This window comes from Neophocaena asiaeorientalis, unplaced genomic scaffold (genome assembly GCF_003031525.2).
Source record: "Neophocaena asiaeorientalis asiaeorientalis breed wild unplaced genomic scaffold, Neophocaena_asiaeorientalis_V1.1 scaffold123, whole genome shotgun sequence".
NCBI classification, from domain to species: Eukaryota; Metazoa; Chordata; class Mammalia; order Artiodactyla; family Phocoenidae; genus Neophocaena; species Neophocaena asiaeorientalis.
In genome coordinates this window covers 15407685-15422098 of record NW_020173666.1, presented here as the reverse complement: position 1 = coordinate 15422098, position 14414 = coordinate 15407685, and the positions used below count along the sequence as shown (strand labels likewise).

The window sequence follows — 14414 nt, the reverse complement described above, 5'->3', positions numbered from 1 at the left end:
TATGAAAGAAAAAGATTATTGTATATTTATTAGTTACCTAGTAGTGTTGATCTGTTATTCATTTTTACTAGGTAGTTATCTAATACTACATTCATACAGGTTTTTTTTTTTTTTCATTTCAGTTGAGGTATATCACACAAAGAGTGAAACACACAAATCTTATGTGTGGAGCTCAAGGAATTCTTCCGTATGCATATACCAGTGTTCTCACCTCTCAGGTTAAGATATAGGATGTTTCTAACAGTCATGAAGGGTCCCTCATGCATTCTTTGCCGTCAATAACCACTACAAAAGTAACCACCTTCTGACACCTATCATCACAAATTGGTTTTGCCTGTTCTTGAACTTCATCTAAACAGAATCATGCATTATGTTTTCTTTTATGTCTGATTTCTTGTAGTCAATATTATGTCTGTGAGATTCATCCATTTGTAAACTAGTACCATTTGTAATTTAGGTATTTACCTTAGACTTGATTTTTGACTCAGGCTGCTTACTTAAGTAAAATATTTGGTTTGAGCACAGTAATTGTAATAAATGCCTTGATCACAGGTATGTGTAAGTGCTTCCTAACTGTTAGAATTATTACCATAATTTTTGTAATCCAAATTTAGCACCAAATAATAAGTGTAGTATTAATATAAGCGTCCTCAAAAATGTTCCTTGTCTGTTGTTCTGGCTAATCTAAGGGCAGTGTGCTCTCCATTGTATAAATTAACAAGACCTTAATATTCATAGTTCCTTGTTGCTGGAGGTTGTAAATTGCCATTCTTGCAGTCATGCTGAGAATCAAATTGCGTTTGTGGGCTGGCAACACCCTTGTTAAGCCATCCAACTGGTACGATAATTAGAGATTCCTGCTAGGTTTGGCCTGTATGAAAAGTAACACAGGTGTGACAATTTGCATACATGTCTTCGGTAACAAATTGTTATCGTTTCTCCAAAGACTAATTTTGTGTTTCATATAGATTGTTCATAATCAAAAGTGTGATTACTCTTCTGTCATTTTTAGATACATAACCTCTGCAATATGATGACCAAGTTAAAAAGAGGCATGGCAGTTTATGAACATTAACAAATTTATCCAGCTTTATCTCATCTCTTTCCCATACAGAAAGAGTAGAAGGAAATGATTCTTCTAGAAAAGACTCTTAATATGTTCTCAGGAATATAGCTTAAGTTCTTCTCCACAAAGCTTTAAGTCTTTCTTTCTTTTTATCATATTTTTTGAAGGCAAATTAGCTTTGGTTAGTCAGGGTTACAAAGCAATTTCCATGTACTGCCAAATATTCAGGGCCCTCTTTCAGCACTGATTCATTGTAAGTTGCTGCTATGGACTGAATTGTCCCACTGCTCCCAAATTCATATATTGAAGCCCCAGCCCCCTAATGTGATGGGTTATTGGGAGGTAATTAGGTTTAGTTGAGGTCATAAGGGTGGGGCCCTCATAATGGGATTAGTGCCATTATAAGAAGGGACACCAGAAAGGTTGTTCGCTCTCTCTCCCCTACCATGTGAGGACACAGTGTTCATAACCAGTCACGCTGCTAAAATTACTTCAAACGTTCACTGAAACTTTATAGTACACATCTTTTGTGAGACAGTCTTCATGGCAACATAATTAGTTATCACAGCAGCATGATGAAGTTGGTGTCATCATCCTCATCATACAGATGAGAGCGTTAGTGCTCAGAGGTGCAAGCTGCCCAAGGTCCAGAGCTAGTCAGTTGTGGGACTGATTTGAATATGGGTAAGAGGATGTAAGGACCTGCTGACTCATCAATATGACAGATGCAATTTATATAAATTGCAAATCTTTATAACCGTGTTTATAAAGAATATTATGTCTAAGTTACATATTTAAGTTACATTTGAAAAGTCCCAGGCAGTTCTATTTAATGGCACATTTGATAAAGGAATACTTATTCCCTTATTTATATTTTTCACAGATCTGTTTGTTTATATTAATAGATATATTTAAAGGAAGGTTATCTTGCTGTGATTTGTTTTTTCTGTGTTTTTTTGTTTTAAACATCTTTATTGGAGTATAATTGCTTTACAATGGTGTGTTAATTTCTGCTTTATAACAAAGTGAATCAGCTATACATATACATATATCCCCATATCTCCTCCCTCTTGTGTCTCCCTCCCAGCCTGCCTCCCTATCCCACCCCTCTAAGTGGTCACAAAGCACTGAGCTGATCTCCCTGTGCTATGTAGCTGCTTCCCACTAGCTATCTATTTTACATTTGGTAGTGTAAATTAAATCTTTTTTTAAAAGATTTAATTTTATTGATTTTTGGCTGCATTGGGTCTTTGTTGCTGCACCACGGGCTTTCTCTAGTTGGGGCAAGTGGGGGCTACTCTTCGTTGTGGTGTGCGGGCTTCTCATTGCAGTGGCTTCTCTTGTTGTGGAGCACAGGCTCTAGGCGCGCGGGCTTCAGTAGCTGTGGTGTGGGCTGTAGAGCACAGCCTCAGTAGTTGTGGCACACAGGGTTAGTTGCTCCGCGGCATGTGGGATCTTCTTGGACCAGGGCTCGAACCCATGTCCCCTGCATTGGCAGACAGATTCTTAACCACTGCGCCACCAGGGAAGTCCCTGTGATTTGTTTTTTAATCGTAACTATTTTGTTCTGGTTTTGTTTCAAATGATTTTCCTTATTAACATTGATCAGAGTTTAAAATAAGTAACTTGCTCTTTGTGTCATGCTCTGTCTCATCACTACAACCACCCCCTTTAAATTATGCCTTCTTACTACCCCATTTTCTCCATAAAGAAACGGGTTTAAAGAATCAACAGAATTGGTAATCAAATCCAATCCTTCTGACTCCAAATACTAAGCGTGTTTTTCTGACTATTTGTCTCTCTAAAATAGACACATTTTTTTAGGCCAGTCATTAAAGTTTATACTTTTTATGGATTATCCATTGATATTGCTATGGGAATAAAATTCCCAACTCTTAAGGAACATTTTGTAAGTTTTAAAAATATACATAATTTTCGAATTGTGTAGAAAGCTGTGGGGAATTAAAACGCTTTTAAATGCAGCTTGTCTTAATAGTTATAGTTTATGCCTCCTCAATTTTTTTGGCTGAAGTGTTGAGTTTTAAATCTCAAGGGTCGGAAAGGCTGAAAAAAATCAGAGGATCTTGGCATACGTCAACAAAGATAATCGGCCTTTTGTAGTGTTCATAATATGTCAGTAAAATGCAGTCTGCATATTCAAAGTGAAGTCAGCCTATTAATTTAAAATTGATTGGAACATCTTCATACAATGATGAGGGTAAATCAAGAAAATTAAATAAACTTTCTACTGGGAAATGTGTAATATGTAATGAAGTACCAGATGCACAAAATACTGTAGTAGATAAAACTTGTATTAATGATACAGTGAATTGTATTCTTACTGCTTTATGCTACTGCATTTTCTGAAAGATGTATGTATTTTCACTCTTAAATATTTATCTACTTAAAAATATTAAGTAGATAAATATTTGTATATCTCTATATAAATATATTTATATTTTTGATAAAGTAGATAAATATTTATATATCTATATATAAATATCTATATTTATATTTTGATAAGTTCTTTATCAAAAAAGAATTTCTTCTTTTTTGCCCTTTTTAACAGAAATTTTTAAAAGAAAAAATAATTTAAAAAATATTATTGCTAAAATTCTCTTTTTGTTTCCTCTATTTCTGCCTCCCCAAGCCAAGCCATTGTTACAATACAAAGATGAATTTGTTTATTCTCTGCAGAGGCTGCCTTTTGGTGGGATTGTTCTATTTTAGGGTGAATTATAGTTTTTTTTTTCAAGTTGGTAAACTTCCAAGAGACATGATTTTCATATGAATTTGTTATACAACAGGAAAATATATCCCCATGAAACTAGCAGAAGTATATAAAGCAAGGATAGTTCATTTGCTACTGACCCAGGAGCCAGCCATTTTATAGAGTATTCCATCCTGTAGGATAGGCCCCCCTCAGTAGACTGAGTAGACTCAGTTAGTCTATGCTGGTTTAGCATAGACTAACCAGAGAGGCTTGCACCTTTTGAATCATCCTCCTCTCTGTGGGGTTGTGCAAATTCTCTAGAGCAGCTCTTTCCAATAGAATTTTCTGGGTTGATGGAAGTGTTCTGTCTGCTGTCTATATATGACTATTGAGCACTTGAATTTTATTTCATTTTAATTAATTTAAATTTAAATAGCTATCTGTGGCTAATGACTGCTTTCTTGGACAGCACAGGCCTAGAATAAGTCTTCTCTCCTTCACTGCTGGAGAGGCATGAACAGATTTCTATTAAATCTCTCTTATTAAAAATACCAAATATTTTATGTTTTGAAATAACATATGCTTATTAAATAATATTTGTAAAGTACAAGTAAGTAAAATAAAATAAAAATTATTGTACTCTCATTGCCCCAATAAAACTGTTGTTCAAGTTTTTAGTGATAGTGGATTTCTTCAGTGTTTTTGGTTCTATGAATCATTTTTAATGTAACTATAATTATCTTCTTTGTACAGTTCTACATCTGAAAATTTCATTTAATATTACAGGGTTCATACATTTTGTATGCAAAGAGATTTTAATACCTGCGTAATGATCCACCAAGTGAATGGAATACACCGTATTTTACTTAATCAGTTCCCTGTTGTTGGATAGCTGAGGTGTTTTCAGTATGTTGCTATTGTACCTCACACTGCTATGGACATCTTTGTGTGTGAAGTTTTCTCCAAATTTAGAATTAGTTTTTGAGGATTTCTGCTAGATTCAGAGGAATGGGATTTACTGAGTCAAAGGGTATGAACAGTTTAAAGCTGATAAACATGTACAGCCAGATTATTTTTCTAAAATGTTGTCACATATAAAAATATACCCAAGACCAACACTGGACATCCAGTATAGCTTTAAGTTTTAATTTCTGTCATGGCAGTTTTATTTCATGATAACATTTTCCTGAGTTACATTTATCTTATAACTTAAAGAGTAGGAAGTCTTACAAGAGCATCTGTTCTTGTTTGCATTTTTTGCTAGTATATTACTTTATCTTCCACTTTATTATTTTCTGAATGGAAGAAAAGGAAATAAGAGTCTCATGTGCTGTTAAGCAAAGAGGACTCTTCCTGGCTATTTTTAGAGTTGTTAAAAAAAAACCTGTGACTGTTGAGAGGCTGAATAAGAGATTTCCTGTATTTTGCCTACTTTTTGTAATAACTTTTTGTTGTATTTTCTTTGTCTCTTATGCTTTTGAAAAGTATCTACTTGAAAGTGAGGCTGGAATATAATAGTACCTTTCCAATATTTATCACATTGTGGCTGCTGTGAAAACAATAATAAAGACAATTTAGAAAACAGTTTATATTAAACATTTCCTGTTGTGCACTGTTAAAAAAATTATTTTGGACATAGTAGTCAGAAAATGAGTCACTAAAAATTGCTTTAAACAAAGCCTACAGATGTAAACTTGATTTTATGAGAAGAATGAGTATTTATGCTATAAAAGTGTTTAGGTTTATTACCTATATAGTGAGCTTCACTAGTGAACTTATGTTTCAGTCTTTAACAAAGTGATTTACAAGCCTTAATGAGCTTATCTTTTGCATTAAGTGAGTTTATTGAAATAAACAATTTCCTGAAATACCCTAAGACTAGAAATAGATCTGGTGGTACCTCTACAAGATAAGCTACTTATTTCTCTCTCATCAATTTACCAAGGCTGCTCTGCTGAGTTAAAATTGCATTGGGAATCAAATTTTGCATTTGGTAGCTAGCTTTGGATTTGTATGTCAATAATCTTGATATAACAACGTATGTATGTATATATGTTATATACTTAATATTATTTGAGGAAGAAAAGAGGAAGGTAGCTGTATGCATTTGATAATTTTGGGAAATCAGAAAAAAAAAATTTTAATGTGAAAGGAAATAGGATCAGAAGTGAGAAAGAAAAAACCTACATGGCAGTGATATTTTAACACTAACAGTGAAAAAGAAATATGCTCAAACAGTGACCAGGGAAGGTACAATAAGGGATAATTTAAAATGTGGACACTCCGACTGCTGAGCTCAAGCCCTTAATCCATGGCTCCAACCTCACTGACATATCCTTCCTCAGAATAGTCAATTTTGAGGCTTCATAGGTCAGAGGCAAAGTAGGAAGTACAACCGGGAAGTGTCACTCGTACACCATAGTTTTTGCTCTCTTGTTGTTGACACTTGAGCAAAGCATTTCCCATTTTGAAGAAAGGTAATAATATCAAATAAATATCAGTCAAGATTTGTCCTAAACTTTCTCCTGGGATAGTTGAGACACAGTGCCGCAACTTCGTCAATAGATGTCGTTACTTACCTCTGTCATGGGAGATATCCTTTAAAATATCCTTCTCTTTTTCAATAAAATTTTCCTTTTACTTTTTGTTACATGTTGTTTTAAAAATATACTTTGGAGATAGATAATTTAAACATGTAAAAATAGCTTTTCAGGTCAACATGTGTTATAATTGCTGGATTTTTCTATAACCAGGCTACACTGAGGACATAAAGGTGTATTATAGACTTTTGCTTTACTCTTTAGATCTGAACTTAGGTCTCAAATCTACTCTACAGGTGTATATTTTTAGACATATCAATTGTGCCACTGTCTGATAATGTAGATACCATCTACAAGCATAGGGGTTAGATTGAAAGATACTTTAAGATCACTTTCAGGTACAAAACAGTTATTTAACTTCAATCCATACCTCACACCGTATAAGAAAGTTAATTAAAAATAGATCATAGATCTATATGTAAAACTTAAAACTATAAAACTCTTGGAAAACATAGAAAGCACTCTCAGTGACCTTGAAATAGGGAAAGATGTCTTAGATTCAACACCAAGAGCATGATCCATAAAATTAAAAAATAAATAAATACGTTTTCATTAACATTAAGAACTTCTGTTCTTCAAAAGATACTTCTGTTTCTTAAGAGAATGAAACGACAAGGCAAGATTGGGAAAAACATACTTGCAAATCACTTATCTAGTAAAAGAGTTATATTTAAAATATAGAATTCTCACAACTCAATAAATAAGAAAACCCAATAAAACAGGCAAATGATTTGAACAAATATTTTGCCAAGGTGATATATATATGGCAAAGAAGCACATGAAAAGATTCTCAACATTATTATTAATTGTTAGGGAAATGCAAATTTAAACCACAGTGAGATGTCATTATACACCAATTAGAATGTATAAAATTAAAAAGACTGGTTATACCAAATATTGGGGAGAATGTGGAGCAACTGGAAGTCTCTTACACCTACACCACAGGTAGGAATAGAAATGGAAAACCATTTTGGAAAAACAGTTTGGCAGAGTCTTGAATAGTTAAATATACAGCTACTGTATGACCCAGCCATTCCACTCCTGGACATTTACCTGAGATAAATAAAAGCATATGTCCATACAAAGACTTGTACACAAATATCTCTAGCAGCTTTATTTGCAGTAGGCAAAAACTGAAAATAATTCAAATGACTATCAACAGGTAAATGGGTAAAGACATTTTGGTATATCTATACAATTGAGTACTATTCAATAATAAAAAGATAACTATTTATGTATGCGACAGCATGAATGATTTCCAAAATCATTATGTGGAAGGAAAGAAACCAGACAAAAAAAGAGTATAAGCTGTATGGTTTTATATTTAAGAACTCCCCAAATTACAAACTTATCTATAGAGACGGAGAACAAATGAATGGTGCCTGGGGATAGGGGTGGGAGGGCAAGAGTAGGTCTGGAAGGGACAGGAGGGAGGAATTACAAAGTAGCAGGAGGAATCTCTGGGGGAGATTTACTCATTATCTTGACTGTGGTAATGGTTTCATGGGTGCATACATATGCCCAAACATATCAAATGTACATTTTAAATATGTGTAGTTTATAGTGTACCAAACATACGTCTCAATAAGACTTTAAAAAAATATACTCCTTTTAATTTTCTTCCCTAGGTAGGCCTTTTTTTTCAAAGAAATTTGCAAGCTAGACAATACTTTCTGACTTGATGCAGGTGCAAATGTGGATCTGCTTGTCAGTTGCATTTCAGACTCTCAGTTGCTACCCTGGCTTTCTGGTTTAAATCAGTCACATATGAGGCTGTTACTTGAACTGTCCTTCTCCCACTGACCTTCCTTTTAAGCTTTTCCACCTCTCCTCTTTGAGCCCAGCTTTCTTTTAGTGATACCGCTCACCTCCATGCACTCTTCGTGGCTGCTGCGTATTCTGTTTTATCTCATATGCTGGTGGTCAGATTGTGGGGTGGGCTTTAGGTTTTCCAGTGTTTCTTGTAGCATATCCTCCAGCATCCTTTTATTCTTTGGTAATCTTTTACACTGTGTGTGCTATGTGTTAGACACTGTGGAGAGAAATTACACATCTGCCTCACAATCTGCTTGTCAGTAACTTTATACCTTAGTCAAAGCTCAGAAAATATTAAGCTAAGTCACTTCTTTTTCTCGTTCTCTTCATCTGCTTAACAGGAGACCAATCCTCCAGAAGAATGGAGGACTTCATCACCTTGCTGCCCATCCCCTTTCTGCTTTGACTCTTAAGCACTTCGTGTGGGAACTTCAGAGCTTACATTATTGACCTGTCAGAATCATGTCCAGCCATTTCTACTGCTGCAGTCTGATTTATTATGCCATTTCTCAGAACTGACAACTCAGAAATCTTAAACTTGTCAGGCCCACTCTCTGACAATAAAGTTTTATTTTTTCTCCTCTGCCATTCCTTCATTTCCAGTAAGTCAGATATCAAAATTCATTAAGACATCTGTTCTCAAGAGCTGTCCCTATCACCATAGTCAAATAATCCTTCTTGACACTTCCCTTTCTGAAAGCTTCTTTTCATTATGGTCAGTGGTTTCATCTTTGATCCTTTCAGCATTAAACATTCACTAGAATCCGCAACTCCCTTATTTCCATAACTTATAATAGATAGACCTCTCTTTTGTATTTCTGTCACTGAAGCCTTCCACTCTACGTATGAAAAGCTCAGACTTCTTCCATCCTCCTTATCCCATCTCAGAAGAAAAACTCTTCTTATATGTTGCTTCATGTTATCTCTTTCCCTGCTGATTTAAAAGTCATGGTTTTTATAATTGCAATAAGTACATGTACTTGTGTCCATTTCTGCACTTTCCAATCCAGTAATCTTTCTGTATATGAGTTGGTGCTATATTATTGCACTTTTATAATGTTTTAATGTGTTAGGTCAGGTTCTGCTGTCATTATTCCTCTTTTAAAAGCAGTTATTCTCAGGTTCTTATTCCAGATGACTTTAGGATAACGTTATTAAGCTTCCTAAAATTACATTGCAGTTTTTTGTTAGACTTGCAATTACATATTAATTAGAGAATGGATGACTTTAACCAAATTATTTCTCCCATCCAGACACATATTCTCTGTCTCTATATTAAAGTGTTTCCATTTATCCCTTAGTAGAGCTTGTAGTTTGCTTCTCATAGGTTCTGCTTAGTTATTATTTTAGGTAATTTATGCTCTTTATTGATAGTGTAAATACTCTCTACATGTGATTTCACCCAGTCCTATAAATTTGGCAATCATCTATCTGTAGATTGCTTCCAAATCTACATTCTGAGCTACAGTGCCGTATTTCCATTATTCTTTTGATCACCCCTTTGTGTTGTAGAGATACATCAAGTTCAATTTTCTGTCACCCCACATTGCCCTCCCTCTGTGTTCCATCTCTTAATTAATTTTATCAGTGCCCTAGCAATATAACATTAAAACTGTGAAATCCCTTTGTCCTTTCTACCAGTTCTTTTGATTGTGCCTCCACAGTTTTTCTTGTGTGTTTCCTTCTTTCCAGCCCCACTGTCTTCTGTATTATTTGTTCTCTGAGATTGCTGTGATGGCTTCTTTATCAGTGTTTTGGCCTCTAGTCTCTCTTCCTACTCTAAACCCAATCTATCTTCTATAATAATTGTAGTATCTAAAACACTGATGTCATTATTGGCCCAAGATGACTCTCCTTTGCTGCTTACCTGATTAATCCCAAATAGCAAGCCTTACACAAAATCCTTCAAAAATTGAACCCAGCATAATACTACGTTTTGTTTTAGGTCACACTTCTACCAGCATCGTATCATTCATCTTCCAACTGCTATCTGCATCTATGTATTACCAAGCCTCAGTTTCTTTACTTCTGTGGGCCAGTCTGCCTGAGATGACTTTCCAGCACCATTTTCCCTAACTTGGTACACTCTAACTTCTCTTTCATATCCCAATTCCAGTATCACTTTTACTGTGATATCTTTTCTTATTCCCCTGTACCCCTAACCATCAATAATTCATCATTTCCTCCTCTCGCTTCAAGGAACATTGTGTACACCTCTATTATGCTGCATGTCACCTGAGTCACTGTTATATGTTGGTTTCTTCTGTTTTTCCATTTCCATTAGGCTTTTGAAGGCATTGACTGGGCTTTAACTGTATTTTTAACATAGGTTTCAGTAAATATTAAATCTGTGAAATAAATACAGCCTGGAAGAACTGAGGGTTATCTTTTGCATATAGTTAGATATAATGGTATTTGGCATACATTGAGCTCTTACTGTGTTCCAACACCATGCAGTCAGCACTAAGCATGGATTAGCTTGTGTTAATCTTACAACCCTATGGTAATGCTATCATAATATCTCTATTCTACAGGCGGAGGAAAAGGAGCCTCAGAAAGAGTGAGTCATTGGTTTCCCTGTAACGCTAATACCTAGTGAAGTCAGGATTTGAATCTTGCTGGCTTGACTCGAAGAGTTTTAACTTTTAACCACTGTCTTCTGTTGCCTTAGTTACAGCATATGGTTGCCTGAAATGCAGCACAAACATATGATTGATTGTTGGTATGAGCTCAATTTTTTCCAGACTTTCTTCAAAGAATGCATGAACTAAAAAAGAATGTTGATTTTCTACAAAGTTTCTAAACTTTCTAAAATTTGAAAAAAACAGAAAAGGATGTTTGTTTTAAAATTTAATGTTGAATCAGCTTTAATGAATAACCTAAGATATGTTTTTGGTTATTTAAATGAAATCCCAAAGAAACAATATTTTGGTGTAGAAAATTGAGTTGTATTTTAAATTATATTTTTCTGACTAGTAAGACAACACCTTTAAAGAATCGTTTGGGTTTTTCAGCTAGAAGTGAGACAAATTACAACTGCAGTGATTTTCAACGATAAAATGCTTAACTCTGCATTATGTAGATGCTCTACCATGTCAAATTCAAGTTTTTCTGCCAGATTTTCTGGGGCTTCCAGCATCCTTACTCTACTCCACTTCACAGGTACCCACTGCTGGGCCAGCCCATGCTCCCACACAGAACCTCCCAACCCTGGGTGTACATGCCCTCCAGGGTCTGCCTGGATGAGCAGTCTCCCTCTCCCTCACCTGACTCTCCTCCCCTGCTGTGCCCACCTGGCCCAATCTCTGTTAATTCTTCAACCATATAATTTGATATTTGATTATTTTCTATTTTTTTTTTTTACAATTCTTAAACTTGTATACGTTTTTTTTTTTTTTTTTCGTTTTTTAAACTTGTATATATTTTGTGATCAGTACACAGGAAAAATTCAATAAATATTTCCAGTATGACTGATTAATTCTTCTGTGATTTGAAGATTTTAATTGCTGCACAAAGTTTCCAAAGGGCTTGGTTTTTTTCTTAAGGAATAATTTATAATCCTGAGGGGAAGCTGGTTTACTATAGGCTCTCATCCAAAAGATTTTGTCTCTTCTTTAGTGTTCCTATGAATAATTTTTCGTCAATAAGCATTATAATGAAAAGGATGTCAGAAATGTATTTGAGTCCTGCTTCTTCCATTATCTAGCTTTCTGGTGTCAGAAATGGGATCTGATTTCCTTTATCTATAAGTGGATTGGATTATACTAGATTATTCTTAAGATTCCTTCTTTGCTTTGAAATGCTGTCTTGTATATTCCAGAGTGGATGTGGTATCCTGATGTTGCTATCACTTACTCTGTAGAGGATAATCAAAATAGAACTTTCATTTTTAAGTCTTAGTTTGCTTATAGATTAATATTTCTGTTAGTCAGATAATGTAAATATTGACTGCATACAGATTTTAGCTGCAAAATATTATGGTTTAACTAGTTGCTTCAGAAAGCCTGGTGATTTTCTTAAATTTTATAGGAAAAAAATGATAAACATGATATATTAATTTTAATAATCTTGAAAAAATAAATTTTCTCATTTTTCTCCCATAAAATCCACATCATTGAAGCAGGAAGCTTAGATGCATGTCAAGATTTCTTTTTAATTCAGGCCTCAGCATTCGGTCTGGGTAAGGTATAAGAGCTTGGCCTCTTTGTGCGGCTCTGCTGAAGTATTTGCCCCCTATGGAAGCCAATACAATCAGCAGCACTGGCATAGATAAAGAACTGCGTAAGGTTGTATTTTAGTGGCAAGGCTGTTTTGTGACCATGTTCTGCAGGCAGACTGGAGGTGACAGTATTATTTACTTTTGTTGCTTGGGGTCCAAAGAGAGAATAAATTGCTATTGATTTTTGAGACATTGCAATGATGGGTCTGAATGCCTTCAGAAGAGCTGGGTGGCAGGATAGCCAGTGATGGTATAGACTGCCTTTGAAAATGAAAATTCATCTTCTTGTTATTGTCATAAAGATTTTTTTTTTCATTCTTAAAGGCTGTTACAAGATGTGGCTGTGGGGCCGTTGCTATTATAACTGTTTTCAATCCCCAGAAAGAATAGAATTCAGCACTTTTCATGGCAGTCTGAAATTGATAAATAGAGTTCTGTGTGTACGCTTGCATACATGTAATAACCTGGACTTGAAAGTGATATTTAATTCGGTTGGTATATTAACCACTTTACCAAGGACCCTTTCAGTTTTTGCAAATGTTTGGCAGCTCAAAGGAAGGAAATTTGGTTCTTGTCTTATTTTGGTTTAACTTATGAAAGGGAAAAGTGCTTCTAAAGTGATATGTTTGCTTTCCTTAGTGATTTCTTAATTTATCATCCAGATGTAATATTTAAATGCACACTTTTTCAACTTGGAAGGTAATGGAGACATTCTAGGCATATCCATGCCAATGCCCCATTCCCTACCCTTATAATCCCTTACAAGTTTATTACTCCTTAGAATGTTGCTGGTGTTTAAGTCTTTAATCACTCATGATAGAAGCATCCTAAGTATACCAGAATCCCATCTTTGGATATCATCTTGGAAAGGCCACCTATTTTTCTAAGAGCCAACACTAAATGTACTCTAAGTTGTGTATCAAATATTATTGTTAATAAGCAAAATCAGATAGAAAATTAACCTTACGACCTTAAGTTTTACACACACATGCTTGCTTTAAATTTATATTAAAAACTATTAAAAATATATTAATTGTATTTTATCTCATTAGTTTATTTTCTTTAATCAACAACCTGATAAAATGTATTTGTCCCTTGTGTATGAGGAGAGAAGTTCCTAAATATACTCTAAGAGGAGTTGTAGATTCACAGAAACCTAGGCTAAAATCCAGATAAATTCATTTATAACCCAGAAAGATAGGATCCTTCTTTATGGTGCCACCTGAGGGACATATACCAAAGGAGTAGCTGCAGATTAGCTCATACCATCTACCTGTCAGTTATTTTTCTTAATAGTGCACTCCTAATTTAAGAGTCTAGGATGACTCATGTCTTCAAGTATCTGTTTTGGGAAGTGAGAATTATTAGCATCCAGAAATTCACTGGTATACATAAAAGTAAGAACTAAGTATAAGGCTTGTAATGGCATAGATTGGGAAAGAGACTGCAAATGAGAGTAACTTCCTCGAATTAAGAAGTGATTTTGTAATAAATGTAGAAACTTATTTAAAGAACAAATAGTTAAATCTGAATTTCTTAATTCTAAATTTTATCTTACTATTCAAACCTCTAAATAAAGAGTACTGTTTAAAACATGATATTTTTGAATGGGGGGATTTGTAACTCAAGAAGATACAACTTTTAATGTTTTTGACTATGTTGTGATTATATAATTGTTTTATGTTCCCTGACAATTTGTTATTACTAATATATTCAGATGTGAACATGTAAAAATACGTTTACTTGATAAAAGATGTCTACACATTTTTTAGTTTCACAAGCAGAAATTTCAAGCTTCTAAGACAATGTTAGGGTGCTCTTTCCTGTGGAGAGGATGGTATAGCAGGAAAAAAGCATAGATTTTAGCGGTTTAGAGACTTGAGTTCAAAACTCAGTTCTTCCAGTTACTCGTATAAATTAGGTAAATTGTTTAACCTCTGCAGGCCTTGCGTATCAGGTTCTGAAATGCTGGTAATATATCTATCTTAAAATGAAAGTGAA

The 14414-nt window shown here is 34.6% G+C and overlaps 1 protein-coding gene across 1 annotated transcript in view; it reads left to right on the top strand.

Moving 5' to 3' along the window:
- PRKN (parkin RBR E3 ubiquitin protein ligase) overlaps positions 1-14414 on the top strand; it is a 1231166-nt gene that overhangs the window by 40890 nt on the left and 1175862 nt on the right. The gene's annotated exons all lie outside the window — the stretch shown is intronic.